The 6543-nt window shown below is 41.5% G+C and overlaps 1 protein-coding gene across 1 annotated transcript in view; it reads left to right on the top strand.

Moving 5' to 3' along the window:
* Positions 1 to 5478: 5478 nt before the first annotated feature.
* LOC102482471 (epididymal secretory protein E3-beta) overlaps positions 5479 to 6543 on the top strand; it is a 4747-nt gene continuing 3682 nt past the window's right edge. Inside the window, exon 1 of the mRNA XM_006163088.3 lies at positions 5479 to 5666. The gene's annotated coding sequence lies outside the window, so the exon portion shown is untranslated. The remainder of the gene's footprint in view (positions 5667 to 6543) is intronic.

The following is a 6543-nucleotide window of genomic DNA, read 5'->3' on the forward strand; positions in this document are numbered from 1 at the left end:
GAGAAAGAGAGAGAGAGAAAGAAAAGTGAGAAAGCAAGCCACCAGGTCTGGGGATCGAACCACAGTTGGTCATGTGGGACCAGCAGTGGCATGGTGGTTGGGGCACTGGACTCCCAGAGAACAATCTTAACTAACTAAAGCAGGGTCTTCCAAAGTACCATAGCCATTAGGCCCCCATCCAAGGGAGATCCCAGACAGGGGACATTCCAAGAAAATTATGTAAATAAATCTTTTTTTTTAAAGAATTACTTTATTTAACTCTCTTTCTTTCTTTCTCTTTCTTTTTTAATTTGACTGGGGGGGAGAGACAGACAGAGAGAGAGAGAAATTAGATAGCAAGCTGCCAGGTCCAGAACTCAAACCACAGTCAGTCATGTGGGAGTCCAATGCCTTTAACCACCATGCCACCTGCTGGCTCCTATGTAAATAAATCTTATCCAACCTTTCACTTGTCATCTCTAAAAGCCCACTTGTCTTTCCATAGAAGCCCTTTTCTCGCCTCCATTTTCCCTATTAAGTTGGAATATAAACTCCTATTGCTAGTGGTCAGCAAGCCTCTTCATCTGAATGCTTCTACAAGTTATAAATAGAACTTGCAGGGTTTGTTGTTTTCCTATTAATTTGTTTATTGTTAACTCACAGGCTCTTGAATACTGAACCTAAACTGGTAGAAGGAAAGTGTTTCCTCCCAATAGCATGTCTAAACATGTATACAGATTGAGGAGGAAGAATGGGAAGAGAATTCTTCGTAGGTACCATCTAGGTAGTCCTAGGAGTTGATAACGGTGGTATCATATGAAATATATTTGGTCTTTGTCCCTTGTTTCTGTTACAATGTTCCTAAAATCCTCGGGGTTTCCTGAGTAATAAAAGTGTTTTGTTATCCATATCATACTTCCCCTTTGATCAAACCTGAGTTTACTCTAATTCATTGACTTAGATTGGATCCCCTAGGTAGACTGGTAAGGTGCTGGTTATCAGAAAGATCAACTGATTAGAGAATTGGAACTTTCATCCCCACACACTGACCTCAAAAAGGAATGGACTCAAGAGATCAAGCTCTATAAAAACTCTTAGACCCTGACATTTGATACAAAGTGGATGACTATGGATGATTTAATGCGAAGTGAAGCAAGCCAGACTCTGAAAGACAGGCACTGTATGTCCCCACTTAATACATACGGAATGTCTGTACTCTATGGCAGAAACTGAAAGATTGGAAGATACAATAGCAGGGAGTGGGGGCTGGCAGGTAGTATGGTGGTGGAGACACTGGATTCCCACATGGCCAACCACAATTTGAGTCCTGGACCTGGCAGCTTGTTGTCTCACTTTCTTTTCCTCTGTGTCTCTGTGGTCAAATTTTAAAATAATAATAATAAATGAAATAAAATAATTCTTTTTAAAAATAGCAGGGAGGGCAACTGAAGATACTAGAGACAGTATGGGGAGGGGATGGGAAACAGGGGAAGGAAGGGAGGGAAACAGGAAAAAAAACATTTAACAGAAACAAAAATGAAGTTACCTGTTGATGAAATGTACATGGTAGCATCTATGACTTGAGTAATACGCACTGTATTCACATTGGGAAAACCATCTTGTATGTTGTAAAATGTGCAGCGATTAACCATAAATAGATTAAAAATAAACAAGCAAAAATCCTTTGACGAGGAGATTTTATGAGATTCCAAGATCGCTGAACACATGACGGTGCTGGAAGGGCAGAGCACCCGAGAGGGCATGGCAGCTCTGGGCCTTCCTTGCTGCCTTGCTCTCTGCGTCTCTTTCACCTGGCTGATACTGAGTTGTATCTGGCATAATAAACTGGTAAACCTAAGGTGTTTTCCTGAGTCCCATGAGTCACTCTAGCAAATTATCAATTCTGAGGATGAGCTGATGGGAGCCCTCAATTTATCGTTGGTTGGTCAGAAGTACTAGAACCCAGGGCTTGCAACTGGCATCTGAAGTGGAGGAGTCATGTAGGACTGAGCTCTTACATAGTGGATGCTATCTTTAGACAGAGTCAAGATTGAGTTCAATGGTAGGAGAACGAGCTTGTGTTTGGAGAGTAGGGAAGTTGCTTGGTATGGAAAAAAGTATGCCGAGTGAGGGTACAAGAAAAACAGAGTGATTTCCTAGAGTAATTTAAAAATGCAGCCCATGTTGGGCATATTACTTACTTAGGGTATATTTGTCTTTGATTCCCCTCTCCATGCCCTCTGACCATGGTCTGCAGACCTATCCCCCAGATTCTGTGTTACCCTGATTCTGTATTACCTTCCTTTGGAAGAGATTACTCTCAGTTTTAATTGTAATGTAAGCACCAAGACCTGTATACAGTTTCTTATTGTATCTAAAAGAGATACTTGACTATATTCGTTGAGTTCTTAGAGTTCTGTTGTAAGGTTACTGATTGATCAGAGGCCCACGTATTTAATGTTCCTGATTCATTCAGGTGACTTTGTTATTCCCCATCACGTCTACCCTAACGCAGACAGCATAACGGGAACTTGTACTCTCAGGTCTTCCTTGTTATGATTTTTACTTTGTTTTGTTTACATAGGATTGGTTTGTTTTCACTAATTACAAGAGGTTTCTTGTTTTTGTTGTTGTTGTTTTGTTTTGTCTTGTTAGTTGGCAGAGGATACATATAGTCACTAGAGAGAGACACACACAGAGAGGGGGGCAAAGGGGAGACAGAGAGAACAGGAAGAAAGCACCCCTAGTGGGGCCTAGTCACACCACAATCCCCTTTCCACTATTTCTCCAGCCTATCAGGATTTGGGGCTCACATGCACATACATTCAGTGTATTTTCCAAGCCACCAGGGCAGAGGTTTGAAGCTCAGTTGGCCATGTGGGACACAGCTCCCTATGCACAATGCTTAATCATATTCTATGGGGCCTTATGCTTGATATCTAGGTGGTATTTTGGTTATACACAGTCATTCTTGGCTCTCAGTATTTAACTTAAAGAGGAGTCTGGGGTCATGTCTTTCTTGAACTACCCCATATGGTCTGACCTCACACAGCAAGCATGAGGGAAGGAGAGCAAGAGTAAGAGAAAGACCTTGGCGCTAGACTTGGAGGTTAGAGAACCATGAGGGAAAAAGTACATTTCTTTCTTAACATAGTTTTACTAGGACTTCATAAATGCATCCAAAGCTTGAGGCCGGCAGGTAGCAGGGAGGTTAAGGGCACTAGACTCCCATATGGCCGATTGCAGTTTGAGTCCTGGACCTAGCGGCTTGCTTTCTCACTTTCCCTCTCTCTCTCTCTCTCTCTCTGTCCCTCTCTGGTCAAATTAAAATAAATAAATAAACTTAAAAAGTTAAATAATAAAATAATTCTTTAAAAAAATAATCTAGGGACCAACAGTTAGAATAATGGCTATGTCGCTGAACTCCCATGTAGTTGACTGTGGTTCAAGTCCTGGACCCGGTGGTTTATACTCATGCCGGGCATGTGTGCGTGCGTGTGTGCCCAAGATCCTGAGAGGAGAATGGAGGAGAAGGGACTGTGGCATGGCCATCCCCCTGGGGGGTGATTTCTCACTTTCTGTCTCTCTGTCTCTCTCTGTCTCTCTGGTGAGTGCACATGCCCTGTAGCAAAACCTCTCCAAATAGATAGATAGATAGATAGATAGATAGATAGGCAGTTGTTTAATGAGAACCTACTTTAAAACTGGTACTTCATATGTGTTATTCCTAAACTTCATAGTAATACTGCATGGACTTTAATTTGTGGGTTAGGAAACCATGATCATGAGAAGCTAAGTAAGGGGCTGTCTTAGCCTGAAGCAATGCTCTTTCTATAGCACATGTACTCTTACCTATGCAGGTCTCAGATAACTTTTTTCACTGTGCCAAAGGCTTCATGGGATTTTTCCCCTTTAGGTAACTATTTTTTTAAAAGAAATAATTCACTTACCTTAACATTCACTCTTAAGGTGTATAACTCAATGGTTTTTAGTGTATCTGCTAGTTGGACAACTGTTACCACTAACTGAGAACATTTTTGTAATTCCTAAAAGAAACCTGACATTTGTTTGTAGTCATTCTCCTTTCGCTCAACCCTAGCTTCTGGCAGTTACTTTCTTTCTGCCTCCGTAGATTTGCCTATTTGGGACATTTCATATAAATTGACTCATACAGTATGTAGCTTTTTGTGTCTGGCTTTTACGTAGCCTGATGTTGTCAAAGTTTATCCCTGTTGTAACCTGTATCAGTACTTCATCCCTTTCTATGGCTAAATGATAGTCCCTTGCATGGGCATACCACATTTTTGTTCATTGATTCAAATGTTTCAGTCGTTTCCACTTTTTAACTGTTTCGAATAAGACTGCTATGGCTTTGTGTTTTTAGGTCACATTGGGAACCTATTATAATTGGACACATCACACTGCAGAGCAATTACCTAGTGCTCTGTCTTTTTCTCTCACTGTTCTGTAAACTCTATAAATGCAGAAAGGACATTGTTTTGTTAGCCATTATATCAAGCACAGTATATCTAAGAAACATATGAATAAATAAATTAAAGAAGGCAGTTTGTAGCTCTAGGTGAGAATTTTGAACTGAACTTCTAGCTTGCCTTGTGTCCCTTAACTGAGAGGTTAAGGACTGTCTCTCTGGTGAGTGCACATGCCCTGTAGCAAAACCTCTCCAAATAAATAAATAAATAAATAATCATCTAAAGTTGGGACCAGCAGTTGGTGTAATGACTATGTCGCTGAACTCCCATGTAATCGACCATGGTTCGAGTCCTGGACTTGGTGGCTTAAATTCAAGCTGGGCATATGTGCGTGCATGCCCAAGATCCCAAGAGAACAGAGGAGAAGGGATTGTGGCATGGTCATCCCCTCTGGGGGGTGATTTCTCTCTTCCTGTCTCTGTATCTCTCTGTCTTTCCGGCAAGTGCATGCGCCCTATAGCAAAAACCTCTCCAAAAAAAAAAAAAAAAAAATCATCTAAAGCCTAGCAAAAACAATGAGTGCATTGTCTTTTTTTCCTTCCACTATTTATATGTTATTTCTCTCTAGTTAAAGGAGCTAAGGCAGAGTTGAATTATAATATTATTAATAACTTAATAACTGTCATAATAATACCAGAGCAATCAAAACTAGGATTAGTTAGAGTAAGGCTAAAATGTGAGAATCGTACAGTAGTTTAAGAACAAAGAATTTATTATCCCCTCACTTGAGAATTCCTAGGCTAGTGGTGCAAGTTCTTTAGGAGTCCCAGTTTTTTTCATCCTGTTGCTCTGCCATCCCCCTGGGAGCTGTGTTAAGCTTTTTTGTGTCATGCACCCCATTGGCTTTCTGGTGAAGCCAAAGAATAATTAAGAACAGTAATAACAATGGGTCACCTCTTTCCAGGGCCTTGAGATTCCTTTGTGCCCAGGAGTCCGTCTTTGATGTTTGTTGCTTTTGCTGCAGGCTATTCACAGAGTGAATCCAAGCATTCTAAATGAGGAGATATAAGAGTAGGTTCACAGAGTACTGTTGCTCACCACCACCGAGTTCCACCTCTAGTCAGCTGGTGAGCCATACCTCCCACTGCGATTCCTCTCCCCGCTACTGTAAGCTTCTTGGGCTAAGAAAAGTGGAAGGACTCAGACTGCACGTCAGGATCTGCTTACCAGTCTTCACTACAACCAGTGACCCGAAAGGTGAATTGCAAGGGTTGGTGCTGAGAATGCTTGGGGGAAAAGCCCAGAATTGCAGGAAGAAATCGGAACTTCAGGTAGTTGGGTTAAGAATGGAAAATAATCCAAATCATAAGAAGCAAAATCCTGGAGTCAACTTGGTAGTAATTCCACTGATACAAGATTTGGGGCACACATGTACACACACTCAGTGTGTTTTCCACGCCACCAGAGTAGAGATTAGAAGCACAGTTGGTCATATGGGATACAGTTCCCTCTGCTTCTCCTACAACCCCCACACCCAGTATTCCTAAATATAATGCAAAGGACGTCAACATTTTGTGAAAAAATGGAACTAAAGTATGTTTCTTTTAGTGCAAAAATATTGAAATCTATGCAATTTTTGTCATAATATGTTTTTCCATGAATTTTCTTTGAGGATCTCTTTGTGCATTAAAGCAGCTTGAATCCTGATCGTCTCATCCTCTTGAGGCTTTGTTTTGTTTCATTTTTGTCATAGGGCACTTGAGCTCACCAGAGAGAGATAATGACAAGGAAAGTGAAAAAAATCACCTCTAAGGGAGGATGGCCATGCCATAATCCCTTCTTCTCCATTCTCCTCTCAGGATTTTGGACATACATGCACTTGCACTTGGTGTAATTTTCAAGTCGCCAGGCTTGGGACTTGAACTGTGGTTAGCCATGCTGAAGTCCAGCACCTTAACCACCACACCACCTGCTGACCCAAGGGACAGAGTTTCACAAATGAGAATGTGCCCACTCCTTGTTCTGTACCTTGTGTGGGTGCCTAATACCTTCAGAAGTACTCTCAGATGCATGTCTCTCAGGAGACCATCACAGGTCTGTGAAGAAGCTATGCCCAGAGCTGTGCATCAGGTTA

The sequence above is a fragment of the Tupaia chinensis genome, unplaced genomic scaffold (genome assembly GCF_000334495.1).
Source record: "Tupaia chinensis unplaced genomic scaffold, TupChi_1.0 Scaffold141372_1, whole genome shotgun sequence".
Lineage (NCBI taxonomy): Eukaryota > Metazoa > Chordata > Mammalia > Scandentia > Tupaiidae > Tupaia > Tupaia belangeri.